A 15,640-nucleotide genomic window follows, 5' to 3' on the forward strand; every position below is an offset into this window, starting at 1 on the left:
TAACAAATTGGTATGTTAATGATTGTAATAGTCAAAAATGTATTTATGTATTGACCCAAATCTCTCACCTCTAAGTGTGTATTTAAAGAGAACTCTGGTATAATAGCTATACCTATACAAATTTTTGTAACACTTATCAATGAAAATGAGTAGATTAAAGCAATATGTAAGTATATAGAAAATACTTTAAAACACACTGAAGCAAATACGAAAAATCATAGGATACATGTATGATGTGATTTATATATGGTTATAAATATGCAAAACAATATTTCTTTTGCATCCAATTTTGGTAAAAATATAAAACATGCAAAGTATTAAATATACTTTAAAGTATTTCAGAGTATACACATTTGTCTATCTGTCTCTGTGTATGTAAAAAAATGTGTAATATATTTTTTCATTATAATCAAAAGAAAATGAGATATTATTTTAAAGACATTATGTTTGATTATATCTTACATAATGATGAATTGATTAAACCACTTTCATTTAGAGATTTATTTATTTTTGCCTCTAAACAATAAGAATATTTCCAGTCAGCCGGGCGGTGGTGGCACACGCCTTTAATCCCAGCACTTGGGAGGCAGAAGCAGGTGGATTTCTGAGTTTGAGGCCAGCCTGGTCTACAAAGTAAGTTCCAGGACAGCCAGGGCTACACAAAGAAACCCTGTATCGAAAAACAAAACAAAACAAAACAAAAACAAAAAAACAAAACAAAAAATGAATATTTCCAGACTTAGCTTCCATGCAGACATATCAAGTTTCAAAATTGAATTAATCTCCAAAAGAAAAAAAAAACAGAGGAAAGAAATTACATTAAACAGTCTGAATTTCCTGTTATTTTGAAAAGAAAAGAAAATTTGAGACACAGAGGCAAAATATTGTTGAATTTGGTGTTGGGTAGACAATTCCTTTTTATTGTATTTTTCATACTTAGAATATTTTATAAAGAAAATATATTTCAAACATAAGGATTTTTCAGCCTCTTACTTCCCTTTTCTCCAATACTGATTGTTTGCCAGTTTCTGGAACTCCTTTATTCTTGCAGTTTGGATCTAAAATGCTTAGAATCACTTGTTTACTTATCCATATTCCTGTAACTGTCTTAACATTTCATACTGTGTTAAAGACAACTCTAGTTTATTAATTGGTTGATACCCATTACGTAGATAATACCTGGCATCATACTTAAGTTTCAACAAATATTTGTGGAGAGAAAAGTTTTAAAATCTTGAAAGTTGACACTTGAGATATTTAAATGAACTTTTGCTACAAAAAGTCAAAAATATGACAGGATTTGGAGAAGATACTAGAATGTAAAATGTAGGCTAAAATATTTGATACCCAGAAGATAAATGAAGGCCTGAGCAAGAAGATGGCTTCTGGTTTTTTTTTTTTTTTTAATACACACAAAAAGAGGAAAGTCAGACTATCTTAAGCACTATCTTTTTTTCTGTATGAAAGGGACTATGGCAGATGGTGCTATAGCTGTGTGTTCTCCTGAGTACAAATATAAAACTGTTAATAGAGTTTTTTCTAACCATGGGAGAATGTCGTACTGCTAGAAGTTAGAACTGCTAGAGTCATGCACCAAGGAAGTGACTGATGGAAAAGCATGTCAACTCTCTGTCCCTATCCCTCCTACACTGTGATACACTACAGGTGAATTCTTCACCGCCCCCAGAGTGCTTCAGTGAGGCTGAGTTTCAGTTGCATTCAGACATTACTAATATGGTGACACACACATTACTGGTTTCTTTCCTTCACTCATTTACTTATTCTTCTAATAATATTTTCTGGATTCTTCTACCCTGGAGATTATTTCCACACATAGTCCCTACGTTAAACTAAATTACAATAGAGTTTGTTAATGAGAGAAGTATGTAAAAAAGGTGAATAAATTTGAAACACCAAATGTCTGGGGCTAAGCGATGCATTTAAAAACAAAAAACAAAAACAAACAAAACAAAACAAAACACGGTCTTTAGTCATGTCCAAACTTCATGGGGACTTTGTGGTGGATCAAGAAAGCCTCAAAGTTCTGCCTCAGTGCTTGTTATTGACAATGCCTCCTGAAAATAAGGGAATCGTTGGTTCAGAAAACAGAGAATGTACTTAAATGTCTTTCCCTGTGATTACTGGCAATATCCATTTTTGGAAGTTGCCAGTTATCTCACACAAAAATCATATTCTAGAGCTTATAGTTTTATAGCTTTCTCACAGAGTTTTAAATTAATTTAGAGTTTAAATTAATTATTGTTGGCCTAGTCAAATGATTCTTTACATATTTTATCATATGCATTAATAAATGAGCCACTATAAAATAGTTATTCATTCACTTTTGATAAGACAGCTACATAATTTTACTGTACATTTTTCTTTTTCCAACTCATGAATTATCAATTATTCCTACAGATATGATATGATAAAGATGTATTTTACTCATAAAGTTCTTTCTACCAACCATCTAAACTTTACATTATAAACATTATAAACTTTATATTCTAACTTTGGCTAAAGATTCCACTTAACTAATGTTTAAAATATCCATTATTTTAATATAAAATTAGGTCATAAGCCAATCTACTTAAAATAATATGGTATCAAAATGCAAAATACATTTTCTGTTATTACAATAATATTATGCTTTTATTATTTTCTTGTTTACAAATTGCTTCTGTAACATATGTATACCTTTTTATTTGTCTTAACTTTCTAAAATATTTATATATATAAATTTTAATAGTCATATAAGATCTTACTAATCATATTTCAAATTTTACTTAAACATTTACCCAAGTTAACTATGACCCTATATTCCTATTTAGAAAGTGTGGATGGAATGAACTGAATATACAATTCTCAAAACAAGTACAAATGGTCAATAAGCATAAGAAAAGAACCTTAACATCCTTAGTCATCAAAAACATTCATCAAAGCTACATGGAATTTCTATCTTACCTCAATTAGGATAGCTAACTTCAAAAATACCAATAACAAATGCTAGTAAATATCTCTTAGACACTAATGATTGGAATATAAACTGATGCAGGCATGTATCTTGATATCATGTTCCTAAAAAAAAAAATCTAAAAGTAGAACATCTGATCCAGTTATACCACTCATGCATATACACCTGACGTCAACATATCACAGAACTTTCACATTCTGCCTCACAATTCACAGTAGCTAAGAAATGGAACCAATCTAGAGGCTCATTAACTGAAAAACAAATAAAATGAGGTATACATACAATGGGTATTTTAATTATTATTGCTAAATTTTTCATTTCCCCCTTCCCTGTTCTCCCCCTGTCTCTCCATTGTGCCCCACTATCAACCCCTTTCTGAAATTATGGCTTTTTTTCTTTGTTATTGTCAGAGAGAGAGAGAGAGAAAGCCTAAATATATAAATATAATCTATTCAGTCCATTTAGTGTTTATATATACAATTTAATAATATCCAGTTAGGGGCTCATCCCTATGGAACATTTCTTTTGCTCTTAGCATTCCCGAGTTACCTGTAGTTCTTTGTCTATAGGTGGGGCCCCATGAAATTTCCCCTTCCATGTTAACCTGTCTGTTGGTGTTGTACTTGTTCAAGTCTCATTTAAACAGCCATATTGTTGAGCTATCATGGGTGAAATATCTCTGTCATTTTAAAGAAGCACAATCTCACATCAGATTTCCTGGTCTTCTGACTCTTATAATCTTTCTGCCCCTCTTCCATGAATCTCCTTGAGCTTTAGGTGCAGGAGTTATACTGTAGATGCATCAGTTCTATCAAACACATTCACTTGTTCTCTGCATTTTAACAAGTTGTTTTCTGTAATGATCTCCTGTTGCAAAGAAATTTCTTTGATGGGGGAAGGGTATAAGAGCTGCATTTATCTGTGAATATAAAGATAATTATTGAGAATATGGTTAGAAATTATTCTGGTTATGGTAGTTTCTCCTTTAAGATCTATGACCTCACTAGTCCTGGGTAGTTGGTTGGGTTTCCAGTGCTAGGCATGATTTCCTTCCTGTTGAGTGTGCCTTCAGTCCAGTTAGAGAACTGATTATGACTACCAAGATATAAGTGCTACTGCTGCATTTTTTAGGGACATCTTGCTCTTCTAGTTGTCATTATTGCAAAAGTACTTTCCAACGTGATTAAGCAGAAACAAAAAGAAAAGGTGGGAAAATGGGAGGTACCTCTACCCAAAGTTCATGAAAGTTATTCAAACAGGAAAAAGAAAAAAGAAGGCATGGAAGAGAATGGTTACTAAACTCTGCTTTGTTGGTGATGGCTTTACAAGAAAACCACCTAAATATGAAAGGTTCATTAGGCCAATGGGTCTACGTTTCAAAAAAGCCCATGTCACACACCCTGAGCTGGAAGCTACCTTTTGCCTGCCTATTCTTGGTGTGAAAAAGAATTCATCATCCCCATTATATACAACCCTGGGTGTGATCACCAAAGGTACAGTTATGGAAGTGAATGTGAGTGAATTGGACCTTGTGACACAAGGAGGCAATGTTATTTGGGGAAAGTATGCCCAAGTTACCAACAATCCTGAGAACGATGAGTGCATAAATGCGGTCTTGCTGGTCTGACAGTATTGTCCTTCATGCAAGTCATTGCACTCAATATTGAAGACTATGCACTGTCAGGAAAACACTGTCACTGAGATCTTTCTGAACTACTGAGCAGCCTTACCCCATGTGCAGTCATCAAGAAGTATTTATTAAGTTGTAAAGGAAAATAAAACTACCCAGTTTGACAGTTGGTCTTTAGTTGGGGGCATAATGATTTACATGTTAAAAAAAAAAAAAGAATGTAGTTGTTTTATTTTGAGGAGAACAGATGGTACTGAAGATTGTTTTATTAACGAAAATAAGCCAGGCTCAAGAAGACAAATACCACATTTTGAATTTAGATCAAATCTATACATGTGGCATGAAAGAACAGGAACTGTGGGGGGGGGGGGGGAAGTGGACCAGAAGTGGGGAGAGAGGAGGAAACAAAGGAGGGTAATAGAATGGAAATATTCATCAAAGTACAATGATATATATGGAAATTTCATCATGAAACATTATTCATAATTAAAGAATAATGAAAATTATACTTTCTACAAATAAAACAATAACATCTAGTTAAATTTTAGGTTTATAGCACTTTTTAAGTCTTATTTTACATCTGATTTAAAATTTTTTATAAGTGTATCAAAATCCTAATTTTCTTTCTGTTTGCTATAATATTCCTTATTGGATACAAGTGTATTTGAGGACCTTCCCAAAATTCTTAACTTTAAATTACCTTAGTGACAATAATGTGGATTCATTTGTGGTAGTAGAGGAGAAGCCAGTGCTCTCTACTTAGGTTCATCTTAACAGCACATAGGTTCTGTGCATCTAAATTTTACTCTTTGTAGTATTGTCATTTTGTGTGCATTGGCTTTCTGGCTCTATCTTCTTATAGTTTACTTGTAATGTTAGTATCACTCAATAAATACTGTCAAGTCATACCATCTATATTTCCACCTCCAGCTCTTTTCTTTTTTATATATATATTTTTTATTACATCTTTTCCTCAATTACATTTCCAATGCTATCCCAAAAGTCCCCCATACCCTCCCCCCTACTTCCCTACCCACCCCCAGCTCTTTTCTTTAGTTCTTGAATTACCAGTTATTGATATACATCAGTGACATCCTATTTATATGTAGAACTTATCATCCCCTGTGGGAAGCCGCATGTGCCTTTGCAGAGTGGCAGCTGGCTACCGCTGGCCACCACTCATACATAGGCAGTAAAGTTCTTTTGCCAAGATGAGGTTTTGAGAATTAACCAAAATTAACCAATCAGATGAGAGACAAGTTAACCAATCAGATGAGAGAGAAGCTAACCAATCAGATGAGAGAGAAGTTAACCAATCAGATGTAGGCATGCAAATGAGGTGGTAAGCATAACCCAAGCACAACCAATCCGGGTGTGAGACATGCCTCTCCTAGGTCTATATAAGCAGCACCAGTTCTGGGCTTAGGGTCTCTTCGCCTCTGCAATCAAGCTCTCCCAATAAACGTGTGCAGAAGGATCCTGTTGTAGCATCTTCTTGCTGGCCAGTCAGGTGCGCGCAAGAATCCCCCTATTACATCTTGTCAGTACTGTCTTGTGTTGACTGTTAACTACATCTCCCATTACCACTATTCACCTTCATCTAAGTAGGACTACTCATCCTGAGAGTGGTATCTGAAGCTGATGGTCTTAGATTTTCCTCTGTTCCTGATATTGTTTGAATCTGAAATATCCCCAACAGGTTAATGTGTTGAATAGTTGTTTTCTAGCTGTAGTAAGTCATGGGACCTTTAGAAAGAGAGGAAAGTAACTAAGGATGGGCTTTAAAAATTATTTGTGAGATTTGCTAAACGCATGAAACTCAAGAAGAACGAAGACCAAAGTGTGGACACTTTGCCCCTTCTTAGAATTAGGAACAAAACACCCATGGAAGGAGTTACAGAGACAAAGTTTGGAGCTGAGATGAAAAGATGGACCATCTAGAAACTGCCATATCCGGGGATCCATCCCATAATCAGCTTCTAAACACTGACACCATTGCATACACTAGCAAGATTTTGCTAAAAGGACCCAGATATGGCTGTCTCTTGTGAGACTATGCTGGGGCCTAGCAAACACAGAAGTGGATGCTCACAGTCAGCTATTGGATGGATCACAGGGCCCCCAATGGAGGAGCTAGGGAAAGTACTCAAGGAGCTGAAGGGATCTGCAATCCTATAGGTTAACAACAATATGAACTAACCAATACCCCCCTCCCCTGGAGCTCGTGTCTCTAGCTGCATATGAATCAGAAGATGGCCTAGTTGGCCATCAGTGGAAAGAGAGGTCCATTGGTCGTGCAAACTTTATTATATGCCTCAGTACAGGTGAATGCCAGGGCCAAAAAGTGGGAGTGGGTGGGTAGGGGAGTGGGTGGGGGAGCATGTGGGGGACTTTTGGGATAGCATTGGAAATGTAATTGAAATAAATACCCAATTTAAAAAATATGGAAGAAAAATCCAAGTGCTTTACAAGTGACTAAAAAAAAAAAAATTATTTGTGAGGCCTCCAGTTCAGACAGATTCTCCACTTCTTCATACACTGTGTCCATTGCCATGAATCAAGATGTTCCAGCATACATCCCCTACTAAGATGGGTTGAAACAGTCTGAAACCATGAACCAGAATAAATCTTTCCTGACTCGTGTAATTTCTGTAAATTATGTATTTTGGTCACAGTTACACAAAAGTACTAATATGGTGTCTAAAAATGGAGGCCCAGGCTCCAGTCCAAACCCTATTACACTATTAATATCAAAGAGAGAGGCTTTGGTCAGACCATGTAACCCTGAACTTTCATTTTATCATTTGTAAAAGGTGATTCTGATTCTACAGTCCTTAACTATTTATGGACTTATAATTTGTGAATTTTAAGTCTTCAGCACTTTCAAGACTGAAAATGAGACAACAATCTCATTTGTAAAATGAAATAAAATAAAACTGTCCTTATTTCTGCTTTTTCAATTCACCAATATTTGCTCTGGATTAGAAACAAATTATTCTTCAAGATCCTGATGTCACATGTGAAAATATACACAGAGGAAGTGGAATCCAGAGGAAGTGGAATCCAGAGGTTGGTAATTGAGAGAACAATTACAGTTCTTAAGTGTCCCTGGCTTATGCACATGCTTACTAAAGGGTATTTGCACTTTGTGAAGCTTTTAATAATCAGAAACTTTCTAATGATTTTTAGTGAATTCCCATAAGGGTAATTGGATAAAAGGTTCCTTTCTCCTCTTTGGAAAATCCCTGTATGAGATCAAGAAACATTGGTGCTTTCTGTTGGATGGATAAGAAGTATCATACTTGTTCCTGGGATTTTCTTAGCAACTGGCAAACATTTAGGGTGTTAGCTAACTTAGTTGAATAATGAAATGAAAAACAGAGTAACATTTGTTTTAATTTGTTTCTTTCTTATTTTTTCTGTTAATTTACTTATTCACTTTACATCCCAATTGCAACACACCTCTCCTACCAGTCCTCCTCTTACAGACCTGTCCTCCCATATCCCCTCCCCTTCACCTCTGAGAAGGTGGAGGTCCCCCCTGGGTACCAACCCACCCTGGCACTTCAAGTAACTGCAGGACTAGCTACATCCTCTTCCAATGGGGCCAGATAGCCTAGTTTGGGGAACAGAATCCACAGGCAGGCAACAGAATCAGGGTAAGACCCCACTCCAGTTGTTGAGGGACCTACATGAAGACCAAGGTGCACATCTGCTACATATGTGTGAGGGGCTAGGTCTTTCTTTTTCCAGACATGGGCTCAGTATTTGCAATATTTTCATCTCAGACTCCCAGGTGTTGAGATTATAGACATGTACCACACTGCCTAATTTTTCTTCCATTTTCTTAATACTCTCAAACTCTTTTACAGATTAGATGTTTAGATAGATAGATGGATAGATAGATGATAGATAGATAGATAGATAGATAGATATATAGACAGACATAGATTAGATTAGATATTTTATAAGTTGTATAATGACAAACTAATAGTATACTGAAACTATAGTATAGTTTGAATTTGTCAAACAGCGTGATTTTATGTGTATGTAAATATATGTATATGTCTATATGTGATCATATATGTAGTTACAGATGCATCTGTGCATGAGTGTGTATGGAGGCCACACAACAACCTTGGGAGTTGTTCCTCAGGGGTTACCCATCTTGTTTTCTTTGCTTTTATGACAAGGGCTCACACTGGCCTGGCATTTGGCTAGGCTGACTGGCACATAAGCCATAGGGCCTCTTTTCTCTACCTCCTTAGTAGTGGAATTACTCACACATGGGTTTTTCACTTGAGTCCTTACAATCAAACTGGGGTTCTTATGCTTGCTTGGCAAGGCTGCTACCAATTTAGCCATCTTCCAGCCCCAATAGCATCATTTTTACAATGGTTTGGGATTATAGACTTGGAATACAATTTTAAAGATAATGTGTATGGTTTCCAAACATGGCTGGTAACCTAAACAGCTGTGAGTATCATAAAGATAAACATTCCTGTGTTTGTATCAACATATTCATGTATCTGTGCCAAGCAAATTCCTGTGCCTTTCTGGGGATCTTATGCAAGACACTATACTTTTCTATTTATCCACAAAGAGATTGATTAGTTCTCTCTGGTCCCAAAATTCCTAAAGTCATTTGCTCTTTACTTGTTTTGACATTAAAAACAAAATTTGATCCTCTTTCTTTTTCTTTCTCTTTACTAATTTTTCTTTCCTTCCTTTCTTCCCCCTCTCCCTTAGGGTTTACCTTAGCCACTTTGACCCCTTTTATTGACCTCCCTTCCTCCTACGTAATTAAAGTCCTGCCTAGTTTTGCCCCCCCCCCCCCGACTCCCACCAAACAAAAAGTTTAGTGCTCCTCTTCCCACTCCCTTTTTCCCTCTCTCCTTTCCCCTTCCTTATTGGTGCTGCTGGGGATCAGAATAGGTCCTCTTGTGTGCTAAGAACTCTGAACTAAACTTTTGCCCACACATCTGTTCTTTCCAATCACTGGCCTTACTAAGAACTACCATATGAAACTATACAGAATGAATAATAGAGTTTTTCATCACATATTTGACACAAGCCATACTGTCTCATTCTACAAATCAACTGTTTTACTTCTTAAATTAATTATATCATGGATAAAATTATTGAAGTACAAATAATTCTGTTCCTGCTTCTTCTAAAAATAGTAGACAAAGCTGATCTAAGCATTGCGTAATGTCATCAACAAAGAGAAAGCTGGAATTATCACCTCGATTTTCCAGAACAATGTACTTTATATTGATGTGTCCCAAGATAAAAGAATTGGACAATTCTATGGCACTACTGACTCACATAGAGATACAGACATTGTAAAGTGTTTGTTTGTTTGTTTGTTTGTTTGTTTGTTTTAGATGTACTTCTCATAACCATCTTATTTAGCACACTGAACTTAAGCCTTTTAACATTTGAAAGTTAAAAGTTTAACAAATTATCCATATTTGTAATTATATTTATAATATTTATTCAAGCTAGCTTTACCCTAAAAGTTTTCCAAGGTCAGTATTAATTCTGGAGTGTCATATTCCTGCCAGCTTTGGTTATTTGTCTTGACTTAATATCCATCACTTAAATTCCATATAGTTGCCACAAAAAAATTCTTATAAGTCTCTGAGAAGACAAAGTTGTTTCTATCTCTGAACTATTAGTTGCTAAGAATAGTTATTTGCAAGGATTAAAGTGAAGTCAGCTCTAGTGGTACACAACTGTGATCTCAAAACTAGGGAAGTTGAGGCAGGAGGGTTGTGATTTTGATTCCAGTCCATACTGTGTAGTGAGACTCTGTCTCAAAAATATAAACAAACAAAAATGAGCAAACAAAGAAAAAACCTAAATGAAGCCAACTAAACAAAACAACACTTCAATAAAACCAGTTTAACTTAGGCACAAAATATAATTTTTAGTTAAATTACATTTCTAAATGTGTGGACTTTAAAAGAGTAATATTACTCCACCAGCAGTCTTAGTACTATTTTAAAAGAGCATTCTCTGGTTGACATGACTTACATAATTAAATTCACTTCCTTCTTTCTCCCATGGGCTGCATCTTAAATTCTCATAAGAGTTCCCATAGGAAATAGGAAACAAGGTCCATTGCACTTACTTTTCAATTCTTCTTTTTCTGGTGCTTTCCTAGGTGAGCAAATGTGACAAGAGCAAATTTGAAATTTGCTCTTAAAAATTGATATTTTTAAGTCTCTGGTTTTGGGTTGAAAAATAAGCCATAAAATCTTCAACTCACACGTTGTCCTACCTACAAGATGTTCAGGGGTAAAGAGGGATAAAAAGTTGAGAGAATGGCTAACCAATGGTCATCAGAGAGGCTTCATTCAGCAACTGATGGACACAGATGCAGAGATCTGTGGACAGGTGGAGCTTAGATTGGAATCTTGAGGAAGAGGAAGAAGAAGGCTTGTAGGAACTGGAAGGGTCAAGGACACCACAGGAAAATCTATGGAATCAGCTAACCCAGGCCCACAGGAGCTCACAGAGACTGAACCACTAATCAAAGAGCATGCATGGGCTGACCTAGGCCCTCTGCACATATTCAACAGTTGTACAGATTGTTTTTTGTGTGGGACTCCTAACAATGGAAGCAGGGGCTATCTCTGACTCTGTTGCCTTTGGGACTCTTTTCCCTAACTGGTCTGCCTCATCTAGTCTCAATAGAAGATATGCCTAGTCTTAATTCACAAAACTGATATGCCAAAACTGAAGATAAAGGGAGGAGAAGTGGGGGCAGACTGTGAGGAGAAAAGGGAGAGGAAACTGTAGTCAGGATGTAAAATTAATTTAAAAAAAAAGAAAAATAAGCTAACATTATTACACTAATCACATAATTATAATCACAGACTGGATCTCCTGTTTGTATGTTGCCTCAGGTCTAACCTAGGGCTTCATGTAATCTAGCCAAGGGCTTTACAACTGGGTTTTGCCCCAGGCCATGGATTTAAAGATACTGCAGAAGAAAGTTTTTGAAATCCTGTAGAAATACAAATTTCATAAATCACTCAAGTTTGTAATATCCTTAGATTCTTTTTGCAATATTTATAGTTTTCATATCCAACCTAGGTTTTTACAGTATCTTGAAAAATTATATTTTTTCATTTTTCAAAATTCAGATATAAAGAGAATATAAGAAAATAAAAAATATTGAAATTAATATCACAATTATATTTTATAGTAGTATAGTATGAAAATATAATAATATAATGAAATTGTTGGATATTATTTTTATAAATTGCAAATATATGTTTTTTAAAGAGTTAATAACTAAAGCACTCAAAATTCATAAAGTAGTTCCATAAAATATAAAATTTAAGCTTTAATTGTTTAAGCTTGTCCTGTGGTCATTTCTTTCAGCTTTCAAGCAAACCCCTTTGAAATACCCTCTTACAGAAGTTTGTGTTGAAGAACTGAGAAGACAGAGTCAGATCACCTGAGAAATACTTCCCTGTTTCTTGGGTCAGTAGTTGCCATTTTTGGCTGATTTTTGTACTTTCTTGAAGAAATACTTTTCAGTTTAATACAACAATTCTCATGTCCTACCTGAGAGCTACCGAAGTCGGTGAGCTGTGGGCAGAGATATGATACAAAGTTTCCAGGAGATTCTGGCGATCAGGAAAGGTTGTGAAGCACAGTGTTAGGAAATTCTTAAACTGTTAAATGAAATTTGAATGCAACTGAGAGGAAGTACACAATCTAAATATAAGGTTTTATCATTGCTACCAGTTGAAGACATGTAAATAAAGTCGGTGAAAATAGATTCAGAGACCGAACATGTAAATTTATCCCTGTTGATTTGTTTTAAAAGTAAGATACACTCAATATCGGGGTTAAATATTATAATTGAAACTATACTAACATTAAAGATGGAGGTGCAAATTTCACATGGTTTTGAAAAAGTACTACCAGCAAACTACCTTCTTGATGATACTCTATGCCTGGCTGGTGATGTAATTTTATACTACTTCCAAATCATTAATACAAGTGTTGTGCTTTATCTACAGTCTACTTTAATATAGTACACGTATTCAAAGGTCAAATCATTTAATTTCCATTTGACTTATATGGGAATGTCTGCCCCCCTCTTTCTCACTCTTCTCATCTACCTTCCTGTCCTTCATTAACCTCTTCAACGACTCTAGAAACTATAAATCACAAGTTCAAGAAGAATCCTCCAACAGCAGAAGGTCCTTTGCCTCTGTTGCCTTATCACCAGTGTTTTGAAAACCCCAAATCAGGTTCAACAGGATTTTCTACTTTCTATGTTCTGGAGTACTACTATTTAAGGTCACATGGTAAAGTTAGTATAGTAGTGTAATCCTTTAACCCCAGTACTCAGAGGCTTAGGAAGTTGAGGCATAAGAAGCTTGTGGTTCCTTCCTTAAAAAAAAAAAATATTGGTTCTTGGTGAATTTCACATCATGCACTTTAATCCTACTCATCTCCACCTCCTTTCATACCTGCCCTCCACCCTTGCAACCTCCCCCACCTAACGGCGGGGGGGGGGGGAGAATCTCATTGTGGCAGCTGTAGTGTGTCACACTGTGTCCCATAGTATACTCTCTTGTCCATAGTTCTTTGATTGCAAATGTTCATTCCAATGATTCACTGATCTATTACACCTCTGGTTTCTGTTACACTGTCAATACTAGAACCTCACTGGTACTCCTCTCAGATATCCTGTGGCTGCTCTGTGTCATGTAGTTCCTGTAGGACCAGACCCTTCATGCACCTCAGCAGTTCATTGATGGGTAGATGTTGGGGTGGGTCAATTCAAAGCCCTGAATCTTAGCCTGAGTGGTAGCTGAACAGGTCAGCCCACTGACTCTCCCATTCTAATGCCCTCAGGGCCAGCTTACAAGCAATCTCTGCGACCAGGACCAGCTTTACCCTGCTGCCCAGGTGAAGTGCAGGGCCAGCTCTCCCAAGTGTTGCAGCTAGTGAAAGATATGGCCAGTTTCTCCAGTCTCATAACACCAGGGCTAACCCTCCTTTCTGCCATAGATGGCAAGGGATAAAGTGTTTCTCTTTTGTCTGCACCACTGCCCAGCAGACAAGAGGTAGGGCCATCTCTCCTGTGCTGACACCCTTGCGGCCAGCTCATCTGCAATCCCCACTTCCAGGGCCAAATCTACTGTGCAACTTAGATGAAGTACAGGTTAGATGAAGTACAGGACCAGCTCTCATGCTCTCATGACTCCAGGGCCAGCTCTCTCGCCTGCCATAGGTGTCAAGGGGCAAGGGTTAGAAAGAGCATCTCTCCCTTGCCCACACTGCTATACCAGTTACAGGGGCAGCTCTCACATGCTCTCACACTTGAGCCTGGTTCACCTGCATCCCTCCATCAGGGCCTGCTCTACTGCTGCCCAGGTGAGGTGCACGGCCTGCTCTCCCAAGTGCTACAGTAGGTGAGAGTCAGGGCCAGCTCTCCTACTCTCATGACCTCATTGGGGCCAACTATCCTGTCTGCTGCCAGTGGCAAGGGCTAAAGGGAGGAGAGGGGATCTCTCCCTTGCTGACTTGACTGCACAGCAAACAAAAGTCAAGGCCAGCTCTCCCACACTCACGCCCTCAGAGCAAGCTCATCCAAAATCCCCACATCGAGGGTCAGCTCTATTGTGGTGCCTACGTGAGGTACAGGGTCTACTCTTGTGAGTGCTACAGCAGGTGAGGGGCAGGACTAGCTCTCCCTCTCTGATGACCTCTGGGCCAGCTCTTTTTTTTTTCTTTCTTTTTTTTTTTTTCATTTATTAGATATTTTCTTTATATGCATTTCAAATTTCAAATGCTATCCCGAAAGTTCCCTATACCCTCCCCCACCTCTGCCCCGCCCCGCTCCCCTACCCACCCACCCCTGGTTCTTGGCCCTGGCATTCCCCTGTACTGGGGCATATAAAGTTTGTAATACCAAGGGGCCTCTCTTCCCAGTGATGGCTGCCTAGGCTATCTTCTGCTACATATGCAGCTAGAGACACGAGCTCTGAGGGTACTGGTTAGTTCATATTGTTGTTCCACCTATAGGGTTGCAGACCCCTTTAGCTCCTTGGGTGCTTTCTCTAGCTTCTCCATTGGGGGCCCTGTGTGAGCATCCTTATAGATGACTGTGAGCATCCACTTCTGTATTTGCCAGGCACTGTCATAGCCTCATACGAGACAGCTATACCAGGGTCCCTTCGTCAAAATCTTGCTGGCATATGCAATAGTGTCTGGGTTTGGTGGCTGGGCTCTTTTGCCTGCCATAGGTACACCTAAAGAAATGTTCAACATCCTTAGCCATCAGGGAAATGCAAATCAAAACCACCCTGAGATTCCACCTCACACCAGTAAGAATGGCTAAGATCAAAAACTCAGGTGACAACAGATGCTGGTGAGGATGTGAAAGAAGAGGAACACTTCTCCATTGCTGGTGGGGTTGCAAGCTGGTACAACTACTCTGGAAATCAGTTTGGCAGTTCCTCAGAAAATTGGATATAGTATTATCAGAGGATCCAACAATACCACTCCTGGGCATATACCCAAAAGATGTTCTAACCGGTAATAAAGACATATGCACCATTATGTTCATAGCAGCCTTATTTATAATAGCCAGAAGCTGGAAAGAACCCATATGACCTTCAACAGAGGAATGGATACAGAAAATGCGATCCATTTACACAATGGAGTACTGCTTAGCCATTAAAAATCATGAAATTCTTAAGCAAATGTGTGGAACTAGAAAATATCATCCTGAGTGAGGTAACCAAGTCACAAAAGAACACACATGGTATGCACTCATTGATAAGTGGATATTAGCCAAAAAGCTTGGAATACCCAAGATACAATTCACAGACCATATGAAGCTCAAGAAGAACGAAGACCAAAGTGTGGATACTTTGGTCCTTCTTAGAAGGGGTAACAAAATACTCATGGGAGCAAATACAGAGACAAAGTGTGGAGCAGAGACTGAAGGAAAGGACATCCATAGACTGCCCTACCTGGGGATCCATCCCATATACATA

General features: G+C 37.6%; 1 pseudogene; it reads left to right on the forward strand.

The window, feature by feature from the left end:
• Nucleotides 1-1,993: 1,993 nt before the first annotated feature.
• LOC110296679 (ribosome biogenesis protein NSA2 homolog pseudogene) lies at nucleotides 1,994-4,601 on the forward strand (annotated as a pseudogene).
• The last annotated feature ends 11,039 nt before the right edge of the window (nucleotides 4,602-15,640 follow it).

This window comes from Mus caroli, unplaced genomic scaffold (assembly GCF_978045245.1).
Source record: "Mus caroli unplaced genomic scaffold, Mus_caroli_1 scaffold_1, whole genome shotgun sequence".
Lineage (NCBI taxonomy): Eukaryota > Metazoa > Chordata > Mammalia > Rodentia > Muridae > Mus > Mus caroli.